The sequence below is a fragment of the Schistocerca americana genome, chromosome 4 (genome assembly GCF_021461395.2).
Source record: "Schistocerca americana isolate TAMUIC-IGC-003095 chromosome 4, iqSchAmer2.1, whole genome shotgun sequence".
Taxonomy (NCBI): domain Eukaryota; kingdom Metazoa; phylum Arthropoda; class Insecta; order Orthoptera; family Acrididae; genus Schistocerca; species Schistocerca americana.
In genome coordinates this window covers 300771746-300794594 of record NC_060122.1, presented here as the reverse complement: position 1 = coordinate 300794594, position 22849 = coordinate 300771746, and the positions used below count along the sequence as shown (strand labels likewise).

General features: G+C 41.5%; 1 protein-coding gene across 1 annotated transcript in view; it reads right to left on the bottom strand.

The window, feature by feature from the left end:
* Positions 1-22849, bottom strand: part of LOC124612283 (protein GDAP2 homolog) — a 678155-nt gene that overhangs the window by 569354 nt on the left and 85952 nt on the right. Inside the window, exon 2 of the mRNA XM_047140390.1 lies at positions 2987-3019. The gene's annotated coding sequence lies outside the window, so the exon portion shown is untranslated. The remainder of the gene's footprint in view (positions 1-2986; positions 3020-22849) is intronic.

The window sequence follows — 22849 nt, the reverse complement described above, 5'->3', positions numbered from 1 at the left end:
GTTGCCTTCGTCAAATCCTTCTTAACTTAGTTTATCCTAAGTACTGATGCTTTAAGGGAAGTCACATAGTCCAATAGACATTAGTTAGTCTGTTTGCAGGTAATCTGTCAACGTGTCCAAAGAGTTTCATTGGTCTCTTTCTGATGTCAATTTCGATGTTTGATACTTTTTCTGTTGTCTCGATTTTTTGCAGTCTATATCCATCTTGTGTGTATCGTGGTCCCAGAGTTTTTCTAATAATGTTTCTCTCTACGTTCTTAATTTCTGGTAAATCTAGTTTTCGATTCAACGAGTGTGTTTCACTTGCATATGTGACTGTCGGTTTGATTACTGTGTTGTAGTGTCGGGTTTCAGTGCCGTTTGACAGGCATTTTTTGTTATACAAAAGTGAAACAAGTCCGGAAGTTTTCTTGATTTTCTGCAGTCTGCTTATTAACTCATTATGATGATAAAAATCATTACAGTAATGATAATCTGTAAAGAAACGCTTAAATCATAACGTTTTTCTAAACAAAATACATAAAATGAACGAATTTTCTTCACAAAGTATACGCGAAGAAGTAAACAATATAAAACAAAATTCAGCAGGATTTCAAATTGTTGCGTGTGATCCTCCAAATATCTTTCTTTGTATCAGGCATGTTTAAGTACATTGTAAAGCCTCGGCGAAGAGAGTTCATTATTTACTAGTAGCTGCAGCATGATTATATTGTTTCTCAAGTGGAGATCTTTCGACAGAACTAGATCTGAAAAACTCCTCACAAAGTTTTTCCAACATCAGAAGTTGTATACATCTCACGGCTGTACCTGGGCCATCGAGCTCTTTGGGATAATCAGATGAACAAGTCCCTTGCCCTAAGATATGGTGCTCTAAACGGTTGTCACATTGACCGCCCCAAGAATCTAACAATAAGACAGGTTTTTCTTCCTCACTGGGAAAGGAAACATCTTCCAAATACCTTTTGACCTGGTCAGACTTTATTTACCAGATTTAGATGCTGTGAGAATGATATTTGGGGCTTCAAAAGGAGATCAGCGAATTCTCGGTCCAAACTCACCAGTGATTTTTTTTTGAAGTATGACGAGGCGGGTGGTCAGTGTAAAAAAAAAAGTTTCCAGCGTCATACCCTAAGACAAGAAACACCTGGTGATCTCGAGGGGCTCGATGGCAGAGGTACAGCCGTGGAACGTATACGGCTTCGACGTTGGAAGAATTTTGTGAGAAGATTTTCCGATCTAGTGTGCTGAATAATTTTTATGTCAATCTCAATATAATCAAGTCGCAGGCACTAGTACATAATCAATTCTCTTCACCGATGCTTTACATTATGCTGATATATGTCTGGTAGAAATCAAGTATTTGAAGGATCACCCACGACAATTTTAAACCTGCTGAATTTTATTTTACATTGTGTTCTCCGACACGTATGTTACGTGCAGAAATGCATAGTGTTAAAAAAAAAAACATTTTGTTTTAAGCGTTTCTTTACAGAGTATCACTACTGTAATCATTTTGTATCACAATAATGAGTTACTTATCACTTACAGGCAACAAACTACCGGTATGTGAAACGGTAAGCAAAAAATACATGAATATAAAACGTAAAATAACCATTTAAAACAAAAAATATAAGTAAAATAAATACTTAGAATAATAATGAATGTTTAGATATTTCAATTAGGTATGTTGAAAATACTCCGACAGCACTGTTTACAGCCACGGTCTGCTACAGAGTAGGCCGTGATACACTTTATTTTCCAAAAATGGTATTTCAGAAACAAGCTTTACTATAAATGGATGTATGTAGCTTGAAAGCTTCTTTAATTTAATCCGTAACAAAAGTTTTCATTTTTCGAAATTAATTAATGGTGATGGGATATTTTGCAAAATTCCTGATTATTACAAAACTTGATTATGCAGCTCTCAAGAACGTTAATTACATATCAACTTTCATACGAAAAACTTTTTTGTATATCATTTCGAAGATATTCCTTCTAAACCCAATATGCCAAATTACCTTTTGTGGTATGTTTTACCTTTTACAACTGAAATTGGGCACAAACAAAAAAATACAAAGTATTCGAAAACAGCCACGAGTTGTACTTAATTTTTTTTTTTAATTTACCGATTTCGGTCTTCGAACCAACAAGAGCATTGTCAGAATATACAATTTAAAGTTAAGTGACAGCGCTAAAAATTAAACTGGCTCTGCTTTAGTAATTAAACTTACGTTTTAAGTGCAGTAGTAAATGATGACACGGATAGCGCCAAAGATTCAATGTCATCTTTTACTACTGTACTTAAAAAGTACTTAAAATGAAAATTTAAGTGCTATAGTAGAGCCAGTTGAATCTTTAAGATATTGCAGTGCCTCTGCTATTCTGATTACGAATGCATGTGCAAGGGAACAGGCATTGCGGTGCCCACAGCCGTTACGAAACACATCAAATGAATTCGCAATTGCGGATGACTGTCATCAGCCGTAGAATGGAATGACGAAAGTGAAAATTTGTGCCGGACAGGGGACTCGAACCCGGATTACCCGTTTATCGCGAGCGGTCACCTTACAATTTGCCTATGCGTGCCCGACCCACGGCCAGATTCAAACTTCTGTATGTCCTCAACCACGCGTCTACACACGTCGCTCATCAAACGTAACTCGCCGAGATAATCAAGGACGCTCCGCTTTGCTTCACGCCGTCGTGTTGCTGTTACGTCACTCCACGTGGCGCGGTCTCTCAATGGACGCCGCCCTATAGACGTACGAGATGACGCTTCCAGCGGGTACCACGCTACTCTGTGTTTGTTACTCTCAAGTGATCACGGGCGATCTTTTAGTTATTGTTTTTGGGACAAACGCCAGTCTCAGCTTATGCAGTTAATAAAGAGTTTTGTACTGCAACTTAAGAATCATCGTTTAGCACAGCAAGCAACCACCTATGAGGTGTAGGTCACAAAAAATAAAATGGTGAAAAATGAACTTACCGTCTGCTTTGTGGAGTGCAACGTGCAGATTTTCTGTAAAGAATCAAAGCAGTGAAATTAGAAAGCTGAAAATAATTGGACAGACATAAGAAATAAATGTACTTTTTACTTAGAAATATGACAAATTGTTTAGGGAGACAGAGTCATAGCAGATGTTTTCGATAGATTTAATTTCCAGTTAGCATACAATTAATTCATTTCAATACCGTGGTGACAGGCAAGTGACCTTACTGCAAAATAATCTAGCCTTGTTTTGTAAACCCTCGTCGCCAGTTTTGTAAAGGCCTCGTTTTTCTACAGCTATAGAGGCCGGGTTGCCACTGTTGTTACGGTAGGCCGAGTTTGGGAGTTCGTGAAACGGATTCTGGTGCAGTATACCGCTAAGACTATTTCTCCCTACCACTATTACACAGCTATGCCCCAGGGTCAGGTGACACGATAGGAGAACGAAGGTTCTACAACACTCCAACAAATTAGTAACAAAGTTACACAAATGAGTTAAAAAGGTATGTGACTTGTCGAATTATGAAGTCTGCAACACTGCATATAGCACAAAAAGGGCCCTCAATGGCTAAGTGCAAATAATCATCGGTAAACTTCACTGTACATAGCAAATGCAATTTACAACAACTATCTGTTCACTTCTAAGGGTCCACTAAACGACCCTGGATGATGATCTATAACCAATTGGGCAAGAGCTGATCTTCTATCTTCCGAGTAGGCTTCTGTCCGTGATGCTGTTCGAAAGCTTCCAACTTTCCAAAGATATTATTTCATATGCCAGAGACTTCACCCATTCATTTTATGGCATCCATGAACCGAATACTAAAATTGTTGTTGGTTATTACATAAAAGTGAAATGTTTGGATAATTTTGTGATTTTGTGGTACTGAAGAATAGGTGACTGATTCTCTAGAGTAAGATAAGAAACCTAATATTACATGTCACTCAGTCTATACAGAATATTTTGCCCTTAAGAAGAAAAAGTTGTGTAACCGACTAGATTCCAGTGAGCGATTAGGTCATCGCCGATACTATGCCAGATCGTGTTTCATTTAATTAAATCAAAAATTAGTTTTGTGCTATTGATATTATTAGCAGTTCTCAATAACTGGTGCTACATTTCTAGATTTCGTGTTTCTCAGACGAAGATATATTTTCTCGTCCTAAAATTATGTAATTGAATGTCTTACTATGAGAACCGCTACTACTTATTTTTACAGCTGAAAAAAATTGTATATTAAAGAATCTTCTAAGGATTTTCTCTGTGTAGCAACTGTGCTACAACATACCATCCGTATGAAGTGTGAAGACGTAGATAGTGAAAAACGGGGCTCAGTCAGGATGTACGTGATGGAATTATATTCAGTTGTCTGCAACATTTGGTTGGTTTTTAAATACGTAAGAAATGACACTTATTCCTGCCATTGCTGCGAAATCTGAGCAAAAAATTTTTCCTCAGAGCCGACATAAAAGCATCACTATTACCTACGTTCCTTATAGTCCATTGAAGTCTCAATTTCTTCATTTTTTATTTAAAGAAAAATGGCTCTGAGCACTATGGGACTTAACTGCTGTGGTCATAAGTCCCCTATAACTTAGAACTACTTAAACCTAACTAACCTAAGGACATCACACACATCCATGCCCGAGGCAGCATTCGAACCTGCGATCGTAGCGGTCGCGCGGATCTAGACTGTAGCGCCTAGAACCGCTCGGCCACTCCGGCCGGGCTATTAAAAGAAAGAAAATATCTAATAGTTCTAATGCTATATAAAAGTTTAACAACATTAAGGGCTAAATCACAGTCTCAAGAGGCAAACTATGGTAAAATAGCTACATTGACGTTAACTTATTGCTAGTTTACACACATTTCTAATTACACGCTACAAATGTGTCGGTGTAATTAACACAGTGTTTCACCTAGAACATACATGTTAATCAACTGAAACGGACAAAAAATGAGTACGTAGAATATGAAAGAATGCAGTATACTATCTCTTTCTACCACTCGCCACGCTAATACAGGACCATCGGAATACGGCAACCTTCAATCTTAATGAGTTCGTCAACTCGACCTTTGAAGATATTTCAGAATCTCTGTTATGAAGAAGGAGAAACTGCTCGACGATGATGACTTACTGGCTACGGCATTACGCATACTCAGTTTTGATCATGCTGAAAAGATTGATTGTAGCATCGAAGTCATGCACGTCCTAATAAATTCAAAGCTGAGCTATCTGTAAACTTTGTGACACTGTCACACTATTGGGATGATACAGGCACTCTTCGTGCTAATATTTGTAAGGCGTAGCCACAGTATCAGCACAGTAACATGTGAATTTAAATAGAAAAATATGCGTTATAATCAACTGGAAAATACAAGAAAGCATAGGTAAGCAATGCTGTTTCACAACAACACAACGTGCTCTTCTACAAGCCTTTTGCTGTGCAACGTTTGCTGGTCGTAAAATAGCCTTTGAGATGCTGGGGAAATCCACAGTATTCGCCCAACAGCACAGATTCTCAGCAAAACGGCACAAATAAATGTGTAGAAAAAGGTTTCTAGTGAAAAATCCCTCAAGTGTATCGTTACAGATATATTGTTCGAAGCGATATAAATGTGTCGCATCGTAGCAGGTATCCAAGGCGACTGCGTCAGACTGTGAAATCGTTTCCAGCTGTTACTCAGAAGTGGCTAAAGATTAATCTTTCCCTATTCTGTGTTCTTATCTACGAAATTACTCAGACCCCTGCCCTGAGACTCACTGCTGTCTTTCTCATTGCCGTCGTCATGTGAGATCTTTATCAAACCAATACGCGGAACTCAGTTCCAGCTTATTGGCGCTCATTGTCATTAAGTCGGACATGGCACGAAACCTCGTGGCGGCAGTCTTCTGTGACAGGAGTCGTGAGGCCCTGGGAGCAAACGAGCGCGTGATCGCGACTCATAGCTCATCTCGAGGACGCCGATGGCAGTTCCGTGGGTACCAGCCCGTGCAATCCCCCGCCTTTCACAATTGTCGCAGGAAAAATACCGGACCTTGCCCTCCCCTGTTTCGTTTGTGGCCTGCCTTGGCCTTCTCAATACAACTACTGCGAAGATTAATCGTGAGTGTCCGGTTTGTAGACAATTTCCTCGCAGGATATTCGGCTTAGCATTCAACAACAGTGTTATGAACATTTGGTAATAAAGCGGGTGGAAAAATATGTACACACCAAAAACACAACGCCGCGCGGAGTAGCCATGCGGTCTAGGGCGCCTTGCCACGCGGTCGGAGGTTCGAGTCCTCCTCCGGGGATGGGTGTGTGTGTTGTCCTTAGCGTGAGTTAGTTAGATTAAGTAGTGTGTAAGCCTAGGGACTGATGACTTCAGCAGTTTGGTCCCACAGAACTTATCACAAATTTCCAATTTCCAAAAACACAACTAAACACATTACCATGCCTATTACAGTGCAGGAAATCTGTTGCCATTAAAAACAGGTCCAGTATGGTTTTCAAGGGACTCTTATACTATTCTTCCTAGAAACTTGTGACAAGTTCACATAAGTAGGCCATTAAGGCTCAATAATAATGAGCCATGGCGATTGTGGGGGCCACGGGATGATGATGATGATGATGATGATGATGATTGGTTTGTGGGGCGCTCAACTGCGCGGTCATCAGTGCCCGCACAAAGTCCCAATTTTTTCACACTCACAATGTTTTACGCAGTCCAATCTAGCCACATCACGAATGACGATGATGATGATGATGATGATGATGAAATGATGAGGACAACACAAACACTCAGTCCCCAGGAAGAGAAAATTCCCAACCCGGCCGGGAATCGAACCCGGGATCCCGTGATCCCGTGATCCACAGGCAGCAACGATAGCCACTAGACCAGGAGCTGCGGACGGGGCCACGGGAGATGCGAAATTTCATCCTCGTACTCACAAAACCAGCCACAGACGATACGACATCACCATTGGGGAATAAACGTTGTGCTATGGAATGGACCAAATGGTCACATCATGCTGGGCGTATAAAATAAATAAAATAAATAAATAAAAATGTTATTGTTAATTAAATATTAATTATTCTATCTGTATGATGGTGATTGTGATTGCAATTGTATTTGCTTATCTGGAACGTGGACGTTTAATTCTTCGGTATCAGACGCTTGACAATGGCTTTTTCGTAAAGGCAATGTTACTCGTAGTTGACCGTGAAATAAAACTGAATAATCGGACTTCGTAATTAAATCGTTTCCAAAGACTGCTGCGGTAGGTGCGGACTCATAATCTAAATCTCAATATTACAATAATTTGCCAGCCATGCCAATACGTCGTACAGAGGTGATTGTCTACTAAACATAAAAAAAAATTACACAGTTAGTTAAATCAGATATATTCAATGAATAAGCCTACAGTTCATAATCCTACTTACTTTTATAAATATAAATTCTTTACAGAATCGAGTGCCTAGTGTGGTTGCAACTCGCAGTATTCTTCTATAACATGAAATATGGCGGTGTGCCAGACAATAAAATAAAATTCGTGCTTCTCGCACCACTTCAACCAGTGCTCTCTCCTTTATTAATCAAACATAAGAGTAACGTAATTGTGCTTTTGTTTTATCAGTGACACCGCGCTGCAGTTGTGTGCCATAGGCTTTATTTATTTGTCACTGATTATTTATTTAATTAGTATTTCGCGTTTCCGCGGAAACTCACGCTCGGCATGCAAATGTGCCTTTATAGGCGGTAATGCGACCTTGCAGAGTTACTTACCATGGTGTCCAAGGCATATCACAATATCGCTACCCAAATCATCACCGAATCCCCGTCATGTTTCAATGTGAATACGAAAACTCGACCAGAAGTTGGATACAGTGTGTAATAAGACTGGTCCGACCAAATAACACTCCTTCAGTAGTCAACAGTCCTGGTTTTATGACTTGGGCAGAATGTTTTCGTGTTACGGTTATTTGCATCACTGATAGATGCTTTCGGAATTCCAACTTGTTCTGCAGTTCCCAGCTTATGGAGCTCCCTTCGTGTTGTTTTGGTGCTGACAGGGTTCACGAGTGCGACATTCGTTTCTGCAGGGACTTTTGCAGCTGTCGCCCAATTATTTTTCGTCACAATGCTCTTCAATGACCATCTGTCGCGACCACTCAACACACACTTTCGTCCACACTGTGACTTAGTGGATGCTGTTTTTTCCGCTTTCCCTACATGGGACATAAATCTTCGACATGGTGGCTCTTGAAACAGCAAGTACTTCGGCTACCTTGGTTAGGGAAGTACCCTCCAACCGAGCAACAATGATTTGTCCACGTTGGCATAACACACTTAGCCACAAAGAACATTGTTCTGCTGATAACTGACATTTGCAACGTATTGAGGGCATTTCACAGGTTCCACTCCTGGTCAAATATCAACAGCGCCACCCCAGGCGTGGATACCACACGCATTTATGTTCAAGAATGCACTTCTTGCGATGTTTCCATAATTTAGTCCAATCCCTATATGGAGGCCTTGTTTCAATAGTGGTACAAGTCCATTCTTGTTCTTTGTGAGATACCGAGTCCTAGCGTTAAATGAGCGCTGAAAAATCTGCAGTTGAGATACCAGAAATATTCAAGCATACTCTTCTTCATCAGGTATCAGGCCAATACAGCATTCGTCGGTAAAGAGAACTAGACACCATTAAAATGGCTTCCAGCAATGTGTTCCGTCAATCACTTTTAACACATCACAGTGCCAGCTGTTCGTGATGGAGACCTAGGGGCCAAACCGATCGTGTGGAGACGGTTGCAAATTTTCTGCGTCCCCACAGCACGCGCTATTGCTTCCAGAAAGGCAGTGGGGTGTTTTGTTGCATTGTACTCGGGGTATCTACGAGCTATAATTTGTGGACAATGGTGATTAGTTAGTTTGAAGGACGGTAGACTACTACGAGACAGTATCCTCACTGTTTCGCATATCACGATAGCGACGGCTTTTGCGAATGACGTCGCTCTGATGTACGCCAAATCGACGGGAAATTTATCGTGCTGATAAACCTTCTTACCGTAAAGTGACAATGCGCACATTGTCTGGGCTCCGAGCCATATTGACTGAACAGTGTACAAACGCTGTATTGTCCCTTTCACGATTGGAGATACAGCACTCTGCAGAACTGCAAGGAGGAATTGTTTACTTTTACTTCGATTAGACAGGTGGCTACACACTGTTGAGCCAAATAATTATGGCTGCTTCATTAAGAGTGTGTTGGTCTACCTTTATGAGGCAGTACAGTAGCGATTGTGCCTCGCATGGATTCCACAAGTCCTTGGTATGTTCTAGAGATATCTGGCACCAAATGTCCAATCACAAGCCGGTGGCGCCGCGCGGGATTAGCCGAGCGGTCTTGGACTGTGCGGCTGATCCCGGCGGAGGTTCGAGTCCTCCCTTGGGCATGTGTGTGTGTGTGTGTGTGTGTGTGTGTGTGTGTGTGTGTGTGTGTGTGTGTGTGTGTGTGTTTGTCCTTAGAATAATTTAGGTTAAGTAAAGTGTAAGCTTAGGGACTGATGACCTTAGCAGTTAAGTCCCATAAGATTTCACACACATTTGAAGATTTGAACAGGCCGGTGGGTTGCGGGCGCGGAACTGGTGCCTGATGGTTACATTGGGAGGAAAGGAAGATTAGAGTATAACGTACCGTTGACATCGAGGTCATTTGAGACAGAGCACAAGGTCACATCGTTCAAGGATGGGAAAAGAAATCGGTCGAGTCCTCTCAAAGAAACTATCGTGGCATTTCCTTGGAATGATTCAGGGGAGTCGTGGAAAACCTAAATAAGGGCGGTCGTAGGTGAATTTGGACCGCCGTCCTCCCGAAAGCGAATCCAGTAACTAACCATTGCACTACATCGCTTGGTGATGCACTGGGTTCGGATCAGGCTAGTTTGGTGGCCAAGACATCAACGTGGTTTCACTATCACGCTGCTCAAACCATTGTAGTACGATTATGACTTTGTGACACGGACAGTTATCCTGCCGGCGGCGAAGACATCAAGCGTGAACGGATGCAGGTGATCCGCAGTACTGTTCACGTGTTCCATAGAGCCATGGTGCCTTAGATTGCTACCAAAGGTCGCATGGAAGCCGAGGTGTATGCCGCCCATAGAATAACACTGTCCTCAACAACCAACGTCCGTGGTACTTGTACATCTCTGTCGGCCGTTTGCCTGGATAGCTAGTTGTCCAGACACGACCACTGACTTAGTGCAAAAATGAGCGTGGTTCATTGGAGCAGGTTATATCTTTTCATGGATCGACGATCCTAAACCCACTATAGGCGCAATTTAAGTTGTCGCTAGGTCAACAAGGGACCACGTAGGGGCCATCCGTTGTTGAGCTCCATGTTAAACAACGTGAGCTCACGATTGTGGTCAGATATCAACGCCTATCCTACTTCACAGAGCAATCAAGTCTCTGACCTCCATGTTCTGTGATTAGTATTCCGTTTGAGTCCGTAGATGTATCACGGATCCGAAGTGAGCAGTTATTTGAATCATACAATGTAGGCTTTCACGGCCGGTGTTGTCTTCAGTTGAAACTTCCGGGCTGAGAGGCCGTGGTCGATGTATAAAATTTCCACCTAACGTTTCGTCTCCATCTGCGGGAGACATCTTCTGAGGTCTTCCGGCTACTGCCACTGAGGCTCCAGGTACTCTCGCATTTATAGAGCACATAGTGGGCACCACCATTCGTCACGTGATGCCGACGATATGCCTATCTTTGGAAGGCGTCATCAATTAAACGGGTGGATAGGACGCTGGGCCACAAGGTATATAGAAAGAACACTCACACGGATCGATGCCTCCACAAGGAATCAAACCATTATCCTAGGCAAAAAAGAGGTGTCATGAAAACCTTGGTGGACAGAGCCAACAAAATTTGCGAGCCAGCTTATTTGCAAGATGAATTAAATCACTTACGGCCAGCCTTCATGAAAAACGGATTTGCCAGCAAGGAAATTCATTGAGCCCTCCATCAAAGAAGAAAAGAAGCCAGAAGTCAAGAGCAACAACGGTCACCTACTCGGACAGTTTTCCTACCGTTCATTAACAAAGTCACGGACCGTATCGCGAAAATTCTGGCCAGGTATGGGATCGAAACAATTTTCAGACCCACCAAGGAGATTAAGGAACATTTAAGAACTGTAAACGACGCCCGACACCCCCTAGCAACACCTGGAGTATACAAAATTCCATGCAGTTGTGGACAAGTATATATTGGAACAACGAAAAGAAGTGTATACACCCGCTTAGCCGAATATAAAAGAAACTGTCGCTTAGGACATTTCCAAAAATCGGCTGTAGCTGAGCATGTTTTTCGAGATTGGAACCACGAAATTAAATTTAAAGAGACAAGCGTTCTAGCACGAACAAACCATTGTCATACGCGCATGTATAGAGAAGCAATAGAGATTCACAAACGCCATAATAATTTTAATAGAAAAGAGGAAGTTTTAAAGCTGGACAAAATATCGATGCCGACGTTGCGCCAGCAGAATGACAATCGATTACTCTTAATCCAGAATGATGACGCCTTCCAAAGATAGTCATACCGTCGGCATCACGTGACGAATGGTGGTGCCGTCTATGCGGTCTAAAATTGCCAGAGTACCTGGAGCCTCAGTGGCAGTAGTCGGACGACCTCAGAAGATTTCTCCCGCAGATGGAGACGAAACGTTAGGTAGAAATTTTATACATCGACCACGGCCTCTCAGCCCGGAAGTTTAAACTGAAGAGTTATCTGAATGTTGTGTAGTGGCAGTTGAATTTAGTGAAACTAAACTTCTAATTGTTCTTGATTATGGGTTTTCCAACTCTCACTTCAGAGCAGTTCTGTTCAAGCTAGAGAGGGTTCTTGGTTCACATTTTGGAAGGTATCAAAAATTAGTTATATGTGTTGATGGTTCAAATGGCTCTGAGCACTATGGGACTCAACTGCTGAGGTCATTAGTCCCCTAGAACTTAGAACTAGTTAAACCTAACTAACCTAAGGACATCACAAACATCCATGTCCGAGGCAGGATTCGAACCTGCGACCGTAGCGGTCTTGCGGTTTCAGACTGCAGCACCTTTAACCGCACGGCCACTTCGGCCGGCTTATATGTGTTGACTTCAATATTAACTTTGTATATGATTGTGCAAGGGAAAGGATATTGGAAGATCTCCTACACTCATATGATCTGATGCGGACGGTGTTTTTTACCAACCACTGAGCAGGGGACTAGTCGCACAGCCATAGACAATATTTTTATTCATTCTTAATTACTAGATGGTCATTCCGTTAGTAAAATTTTAACATTAAAAGGTTTTTTTGTACTCAGACAAATGTTATATATAATTACAAACTATGTAGAAAAGCTAATCCAACGGCAATAGAGAGATTTTTAAACCACGTTAAGGAACAAGAATGGCACGATGTTTATAAAGCCGACAACATAGATGACAAATGTAATGCTTTCCATAACACATTTCTCAAGCTCTTTGAAAGTCGCTTTCCATTAGAACGTTCTAAACAGGGTACTAGCAGTAAAAGGCAGCCTGGGTGACTGACTAAACAGATAAGGATATCATGTACAACAAATTAGGGATTATATCAAAAAATTAGAAGTAGTGACAATCGAGTTACGGTAGCTCATTACAAACAGGCAAATAGTATGTGGTCCGCAAATAGAATAGCTAATTCACAAGATAAAATTCAAACCATATGGTCAGCGGTGAAGTAAGTGTCTGGTAAGCAGGGCAAGGTCGACGATATAAAGGCAGTCCGCAGTAAAAATGTTTCTGTTACTCATAAGTCAGATGGGGAACAGTATTTAACAATCACTTTCTGAGCATTGCTGGTGAATTAAATAAAAACTTAGTTTCTACAGAGAATCACATGACTCTCTTGGAAAATGCCTTTCTGAGACTGATGTCTGAAATATTCCTCTGTGATACTGACGAGGGGGAAACTGAGTCAATAATTAAATCACTGAAGTCCAGGAGTACCTAGCAGAATATTAAAGTACTGTGCTGCGCATGTTAGCCTTGCACTTAGCCATATTTGTAATTTTTCCTTTAAAATGGGTAGTTTCCTAATCGATTAAAGTATTCAGTAGTAAAACCGCTTTATAAAAAGGTAGAAAGGGATAATGAAGACAATTTTAGAGCTATTTCTACGCCATCAGTGTTTGTTAAAGTTATTGAAAAGCTGTCAAATGTACAGTTCGGTTTTTGAAGTCGTTAACAACTAAAAATGCTATATTTTCTTTTCTCAGTGATGTACTGGATGGATTGAGCAAAAGGTTTCGAAAACTAGGCAGCTATTTTGATTTCACTAAGGCGTTTGATTGTGTTGATCACAAAATATTGCTCCAGAAGTTGGAACATTATGGAATACAGGAGGAGGAGATTAGTGTTTAACGTCCCGTCGACAACGAGGTCATTAGAGACGGAGCGCAAGCTCGGGTGATGGAAGGACGGGGAAGGAAATCGGCCGTGCCCTTTCAAAGGAACCATCCCGCATTATGGAATACAGGGAGTATTTCACAATTGGTTCACCTCTTACTTGAACAACAGACAGCAAAAGGTCGTTATCCACAGTGGTGAGAATAGCTATGATACGGGGTCTGAGTGGGACACTGTCAAATGGGGGACGCTCCAGGGATCAGTGCTGCGGCCGGCCCCGTTCCTTATTTATATAAATGATGTGCCCTCTAGTATTACAGGTGATTCTAAAATATTTCTGTTTGCTGATGACACTAGTTTGGTAGTAAAGAAAGTTGTGTGCAACACTGGTACTGTTTCGAATAGCGCAGTTTACTACATAAGTTCATAACTTGTAGAACATTAAGTGACGCTAAATCACAGAATCACAGTAAGACTCAGTTTTTACATTTTCCAACACACGATTTAACACAATGCGACGTTTTAATTTCACAGAATGGGCATTTGATTAATGAAACTGAACAGTTCAAATTTCTAGGTGTTCAAACAGATAGTAAACTGTCGTGGAAAGCCCGCGTTCAGGATCTTGTTCAAAGACTTAATGCTGCCATTTTTAGTATTCGAACGGTATCTGAAGTAAGTGATAGTTCGACACGACAAGTAGTCTACTTTGCTTATTTTCAGTCGCTTATAACGTATGATATTATATTTTGGGATAACTCTCACCATTCTCAAAGAATGTTTTTGGCTCAGAAACGAGTGGTTCGAGCAATAAGTGGTGTAAGTTTGCGAACCTCCTGTCGAACCCTATTCACTAGTCTGAGTATTCTGACATTGGCCTCTCAATATATATATTCACTAGTGTCGTTTATTCTTAATAATATCGGCTTATTCCTAAGAATTAGCATCTTTCCCTCAGTTAACATTAGGCAGAAAACCAGTCTGCATTTGGATCGCACTTCCGTGACTCTTGTCTAGAAAGGTGTGCATCCATTTTCAATAAGCTACCACAAGAATTCAAAAATCTTGGCAGTAGTCCACGTGCTTTCAAACTAACTGAAGCGCTTCCTCATGTGTCATTTCTTTTTCTTTTTTCTTGAAAAATTAAGCTGATTACTGTGTTATATTGTTTATTGCGTTTACATAAACTCATGGCTCGTTTTTTTGGGTTCATAAACTTTTTTTTTATCTGTTACTACTTTTATGTTGTAATTGGATGTACTGACACGTTCCGCGACCCTGGAGATTTGCTCCGCAATTCGGTCCTACGGAACTATCGTGTAAAACAAAAAATAAAATATACTTGGCGGAACCTTCGTGAAGATCTCCGGGCTTGGACATCCAGCACATTGTCTCCCACTCGTAGCTTCACCATCTTTAAATCACATTCCACAGAGGCTCACGACACTAGCACGTGAACAGCCTAGCAACTTCACCGTTCGTGATTTAAATACAGAAAACTGTACCTGTTACTTATCTTTTGATGCTTAGCACAATGCGTCTCCAGAATTTATTCGTTTTATCTAGTGCATTTGTACATTGTTTTACATGAATATGTTCGGTAATTATTGCATGTGTGATTCTGGCGGCCGGAGTGGCCAAGCGGTTCTAGGCGCTACAGTCTAAAACCGCGCGACCGCTACGGTCGCAGGTTCGAATCCTACCTCGGGCATGGATGTGTGTGATGTCGTAAGGTTAATTAGGTTTAAGTAGTGCTAAGTTCTAGGGGACTGATGACCTCAGAGGTTAAGTCCCATAGTGCTCAGAGCCATTTTTGTCATTTTCTGCCTCTCTTGAGTCTTTTTGAAGCTAGACAGCAATCGTAAAATTGTTCAGTACGAATCTTTGGGTGTTTTTAAATGCTACTGCTATTGTTAGCTATGGTACTTTTATTTGTGTACTTACAGGTATTGCGTCTCCTCCAGCATAGAGATTATCACACACATGCAAATGATAACTTACACTGTCTAGTTACAAAACATGCTCCAAAGGTATTACGATGCTATGGCTTCGCAGCGAGTTCGTAGAAAGAGTTGTTACAGTGTTTTGGATTACATTACGTATTTACATAAGGTTGCAAATTATAAAATGTATTTCTATCACTATTGGCTACTAAACTATCGATTACATTTTTTCTAATGAGAAAATATGTGTATTTATGAAATTTGTTACAGTTATCATATGCAGGAGAAACATTAGAAGAAATTAACTGATTCATTGTATAGTTTGTCAGTGAGAATTTTTTCTCCTTCCTTTTTCGTGGTACACAGACATTTCAAGTTCCTCCATTAAATCCATTTTATGATATTTCTAGTAGTGATGGAGTATCTTTAGACCTTCTTTTGTGATTTCGAATGGGTGGCCACTGTTTTCTGTGTGTGTTGCTATTTCTGATTTTGTAAATTGATTATGTGTGTAACATTTGATGTGTTCAGTGTATGTAATTTGAAAATATCTGCCAGGTAGTTCTATGTAGTAGCTTGAGCAAGTCTGACATGTTATTTTGTATATACCCGAGTCTGAAAATGTGATTTGAAACCCGCAGCGCTTGCTGTTGTAAGTGAAGTATCTTAGCCATTTCGCTATCCCGCTCGATCGCCATTTAGAAGCCCTACGTAGTTACTGACTTGGCTGAAAAACATGTACGTTTACGGTGAAATGTAAGCCTGAGGTGCAATTTGTTGCGTCCCTTGGATAGTGATTTCATACATCATACATAACGTGTAGAAAAAGTGACATTAAAAAATAACAATATTTTTGAACGTATAAAAATGAACAAGCTCTGATGTAGGGATACTGTTTGTAAATTATGTCAGATATTAATTATATGAAAGACGATGAAAGAGACGTAGATGCAAGCAGATACACAAGAATCGCTGCGCTTTTGTAAATAGTGTATAAATAGCAATTCACAATTAGAATCTCTGTATCTACTGATCTTTATTGCTCGTTTGGTTTGGATATTGTTGCTCTATGTCGTATCGAGCTACTTTTGTTTTATTTGTTGTAAGATCCATTGTTCATATCTGGACTTATATGTCAGTATTGTGGTAAATGTATCGTAGTAAAATACATTGTACAGTAACACTAGGCGTAAGTGTATTCATTTATTAGACGATAACCTCCATTTGCTACTTATTTGGGATTTTCCAGCAAATTAGAACAGCTGCTGCGTAGGCGAAAAGGATTATCGCTGATCCCCATTTTCAAGATTGTTGAGAAGGTAATACTAAAACGTATCACTAGGCATTGCATCGCCAACGACACCCTAAGACCGGAGCAATTCGGCTTTAGGAATCACGACTCGACAACACAACAACTCCTCCGCGTAGTCGAACATATAACACACGGCTACAACATGAACAAAGCCACAGGGGCCGTGTTCCTAGACATCGAAAAGGCTTTCGATCGTCTCTGGCACAACGGACTCATACGCAAACTAAGCGAAGCTGGTTTCCCAGACGGACTCGTACGTCTCATACACTCATATCTCACGAACAGATGTTTCAACACTAACGTGCAGGATAAACAATCAACACAACACGGTATCCAAGCTGGAGTACCCCAAGGAAGCATTCTGGGGCCCATCTTGTTTAGCCTGTACATTAATGACTACCCAGCGACACGAAACACGACGTTAGCCGTCTACGCGGATGACACAGCCATCCTCGCGCAAGACTGGAAACCGTCGAACATCAACTCACGAATACAGACAGCACTCAGAACAGCTGAGCCTTGGCTGGAGCGATGGCGTATTAAAGTAAACGTCGACAAGTGCGAAGCAGTTCTGTTCACACGCAGACCGAAACTACTGCGCAAACACCAACACTGCAGACCGATAACACTACATACACGCCCAATACGTTTCCGAGAGAAAGTCAGATACCTTGGTGTCTGGCTGGACCGGAAACTTACATGGGGGGACCACATCGAATACGTTGCCAACCGAGCGCACGCGAGGCTCAAACAGCTCTACCCAATGCTCAACAGGGAAAGCACACTGAATAGGAGGGTGTCGAGGTCCTTATACACGACACTGATTAGACCTCTGATGACGTACGCAGCTCCCGTCTGGGGATATGCAGCTCCCACACGACTGCGCCGCCTGCAGATCATACAGAACAAAGTGCTACGAATCATTAGCAATGCTCCACGCTACACACGCACCGTGGATCTTCACCATGAATACCGCCTTGATACGCTCAAGGAAGTATTCAAGAAACACGCCACACGACTATACAGGAACTCGAGACACTCGAACAATCCTTTCATCCTCACTCTGGGAAACTACGATCACAACCACAGGTGGAAACACAAGCGACCAAAGACACTGCTAGCTAGGGCATAACCACCTATGGTAAACTAACATACGCAAACAGCGACAAACGTCGGTAAGCCCCTGCATATCAGCAATACTGACTGGCAACTACCAGCTGCTATTAGAGCCGACCAACAGGCCACAGCAGGGACACCGACGAGCTCGCCCACAGACGCACGAACAATCTCCCAACACTCCCTCACACTGTGCCTCCGGTATATGACCTATCGGACACAAGACCGATAACAAACATAACTGTTGCAGGTTGCAGGACGCTGAACGAGGACTCTGTACCAGCACCCAGCGCCAGCCGCCGAGCAGCACAAACGCACAACGTCAAGGTATCGACATGCATGATACCCACTACTAACAAAGCCTATCCTTGCACAACCTATCGCAGGCAGCAAGACAACCGCTACTGCTCTTGCCGCCCGACCTAACTTTCGCAGAGGTTTTTTTCCCTTGGCTCTTGCCTTGGCACTTTTTTTCCTCTGCCCTTCAAACCGCTACCCTTCGTCAGATTTCGACCAATCTATCTCCAGATGAGCGCGTATTAATGGTTAATCCTAACCAGACGTACGCAAACATCGCAGCACCCACATCCTGCGACACCTCACTTTAGTGAATACTAACCCTTATGCAGAGATGGCAGTAGACCTTTTGTGTTGGCCATCATGCCGGTGTGGGCGTGGAGGGGCTCCACCTCTTGATTAAAAAAAAAAAAAAAAAGCAACAGCGCGCTCTAAGGCGCAACAAACGCTTAAAAATTGGGTAAATGATCTTGGAGAGAATTTAAACATAAAAACTTTGATTTACATACCAGAACTTGACGTGACTAGAAAAGGGTAAAATATACGGTCCTGGCTTGACTGTATGAAACCTCGTGAGTAATAGACGTTTAATTTCCAATTGCACTGGTAGTGAGGAGTGAGACATTTTACGACATTTCTTGCAAATTATTTTATTGCCTCATAATTAGGCGTGTTCTATGGTGTGTCCATATAACTTACAGATACCACGTATATCAAATGCAGAACAGTATAGATAACGTGATAATTTTTTTAGTCAGATGCTAACAAATATGAACCATTTAGTCTGTTAGCTTGACATCTGTGTAAGTTTTCACCACTTTTAAGCGACAATAATAAGAAAAACGAATACAGCACCGTCTCTGCACTTCTGTTATCCCAAACATCTTAACACAACTTTTATACACCATATATCACAAACTACGGTCATGAGGTCAATACTGATATTGCGATTAACGGCGGAAAACTTGCTTTAAGTCGAAAGTGTGAAGAGCATATAGGCAGAAATAATAGCAGGAAGCTGAAATGTACTTGCTGGTAACACAGTAAAATGGAAACTAACTTGTGGTGCTATTTACACCGCGTAAATTCACAGCCAGTGAAATAGCGAGGATATTTATACAGGGTAAACTCCCTATCCCCTAGCACTTGCAGTTCATCAACTACACCCACGACTTAATTCAGATGATGTGGGCGGCAGTCCAAAATATTCATACCGTTGGGCGCTAGTTGAAATTCCATCGCATTTCCACAGTCGAAACGATCTTCCAAATAACCGACTCCGGTTAACGATACAGAACGCTTTTCGGTACCACTTCAACGTTGGACAGGGTGAGAATATTCCAATGCAACACCCAATTTACAATTTCGTGCAGAATGTCGATAGTAGTAAAAAACAAGTACGGATCCAGTTTCTTACTTTGTCCCGCCGCGCCCAATATAACTTACTGTCACTCTAAATTTTGGCGTCTACAATTGCCCAGTATTTAATAACAGTAACATTAACAATGTTTCCCTACAATTGTAATAACTTGATTACGTTAATGCTTGGTGCACCGCTTTAACGATTTTTTTCAGTTATCAGACTTCTGATTAGTTTGATGCGGCTCCCCAACACTTCCTCTCCTGTACCAACTTCTTCATCTCAGAGGAACACTTGCAACCTACGTCCTCAATTATTTACTTGATGTATCCCAATGTCTGTCTAACCCTACAGTTTTTACCCTCTACAGTTCTGTCAGTTACCAGCGAAGCTACTGCTGTCATCCTGTCGCTTCTTCTTGTCAATGTTTTCCACATTTTACTTTCTTCCACGTTTCTTATCAGTTCACTTACTCCTCAACATCCTTTTGTAGCTCCACGTTTCAAACAGTTTGTAACCTCCCAACAGTTAAAATTATTATGTCATTCACATTTAGTGTAACCTCCCAACAGTAAAAATAATTATAACATTCACATTTTTGTATAACCTCGCCACAGTTTATTATTCCGTAAGCTCTCAATAAAACTGTGGCTCACTTACAACCTTTCAATAATTGACTGTGAATTTAAACTGGTAAATTTTGGACGCCAGCATGGCCCTGAAAGATCATTCTGAATAAATAGAAAATTCTTACCTCGCCGGATAACGCGTATCTGCTCCTATAAAAAAATTTTCTGGCACAGCCCAGTGCAATGCTGGCCGCTAGATTTTGTTATGTATAAAAGGAAACGACTGATTTTTCTTTACGATAAACGGGATGACCATGGATTGCAGAAATTAGTAAATCCTTTAAATTCAGATTAATGACCGTCAAAAAGTTAATTTTATAAAAAGGATTATTATTAAAAGATTTTTTGAAACATTTACATGGATCTTGATATAACAATAGTACAACTTTTCTTGTAACAAACTACATATGCGCGCGACTGCTTTTTGTTGTGGATTGGCAAGACAGCCAACCCACTATGAGAGGAAGCCGAAAGGCACGCGTTTTAGATCACGCAGGCTGGCGTGAGGTCTGGAACAGGTCAAGGAAATGAGACAAGCAAAAAAGGACGTAACTGTGGAATACTTAACTTTAATCCATAAATGGTGAACATCGCTCTTGACGGTACATGTTTTACAGCATCAATAGTAACTGGTAATGGCGCCTTGCTAGGTCGTAGCAAATGACGTAGCTGAAGGCTATGCTAACTATCGTCTCGGCAAATGAGAGCGTATTTTGTTAGTGAACCATCGCTAGCAAAGTCGGTTGTACAACTGGGGCGAGTGCTGGGAAGTCTCTCTAGACCTGCCGTGTGGCGGCGCTCGGTCTGCAATCACTGATAGTGGCGACACGCGGGTCCGACGTATACTAACGGACCGCGGCCGATTTAAAGGCTACCACCTAGCAAGTGTGGTGTGTCTGGCGGTGACACCACACTTTTACCTTATGTTACATCGCTCAGGTACCGCCATCGCTCCCCACGACCGGCCCAGCCACCTCAATACACACGACTGCTACCTACTACTACTACTACTACTACTACTACTACTATTACTGCCACTGCTCTTACTGCAGGCAACAGTGCTCTTTGGTCTGAGATTCTCTTATAGCTTACATATCGCAGGCAGCGCGTGAGCAATCCATCGAAATTACATCTATTCGAGTGCGCTAGCAATAAATTCCTTAATCATGGACCTCTTACAAGTTCTATTATCTTCTTTACCGGTCTACAAGAATAATACTTTAAACTATATGAATTCGAACTATGCACTCGCCATTATTAGAGGAGAATACGGTAAGTGCCATAATCGGATTTCCTAGAAACTTGGCTCAGTGGAAGAGGAGTCAAAATAAGCGAACTCGTGTCTCGGCTTATCCGTAGATACTCGACCGTTTCTGATACAACGACGGTCAAAGATTTCGAGGTAATTTGGATGCCTCTTAGCGCGCAGTGATCTCAGCTGAAATGGTGGCGGTGGCGCAGTGGCTACCGTAGCGACCTCTCATTTTTTCGTCCCGTGTTCGATACCCGATTATTGTTTTCATTTATTTTATTTCACTTTTTGTTTTATTATCTATCCATGTCCGTAAAAGGTTGCTATGCAAATGTTTCTTATCAAGCTAAGAGATACGAAAACATATTAAGTCTAAAACGGCGATAAGTGTCATACGTTTACTATACACTCGTCATACGCATGTGTATCGTATTTTCACGAGTTACAATATTTTTAGATCTCATATTCTTATAATTCATTCCTGTATCAATCGTTATATTTGTATGTTTATTCTTCAAGGAGATTTCGTGCATTCCCTTGGATGATGCAGATTTGCCACAGTGGCACGTCTTCGTATGAATCTCATTCGGGAAAGAAACGTTGTTAACATTCTGAAGATTTCACGTGTTGCCAACAATTTCGTGGCAACCACACATAACGGATCAGTGTACCGGAAACTGGGGCTTGCAACCGATTATAAATCAAAATACATAGAGGAATTTTACCGAATACAGTTTCAAATAACTTTCTCATTTGTTTATTGCTTTTTTTTTTATTCATCAGCAGACGTACAGTTAGTAGACGAGTAAGGACAACATTATTTCAATATACACAAGGAAACATACGCGCAGTAATCTTCTACGGACATGGGCAGGTAAATGAAAAACAAAAATACAAGTAATGACAGGGTTTCACACACGGGGGGGGGGGGGGGGGGGGGGGCCAAGAGTGAAGCCGCGACGCTAGCCATTGCGCCATTTCGGCGGAGATTACTGCGCGCTAGGCATCTAAGTTACGTCGAAAAGTTTAATCGTCCATTTCTCAGAAACAATCGAGTGTTTACGGATAAAGCGACGCGCGCGTTCGCTTATTTTTACTCGTCTTCCACTGAGCGAAGTTTCTGGGAATGGTTATGGCACCTGCAGTGTTTTCCTCGGTAGTGTTATGCCTGTAAACACAGGTCTGTGAACTATGGCTGCGCGAGCACCTTTTTCTGTTTCCCTCCTCAGCTTCCTGTCATTTTCTGATTCTACCTGTGAACTCGACTGTTGACAGCAGGTAAGGTAATTCTGTGAATGGGCGCCTTCATCTGGTGGGAATGTTCCCTGTAGTAGTCCAGCTGTCAAGTCTGTCATCCATGTGGGCTGGCTGTCAAGCAAGTAAATGGAACATGTTCAGTGATAAACACAGCTGGTATTTTTCTACGATTCGTTACAATTTTTTGACTATTTTAATGCCACTTTCAAACATTTAAAGTTTTTCTTCTTAACTGTGAACTATGTGTGTGCCAAAAGTCC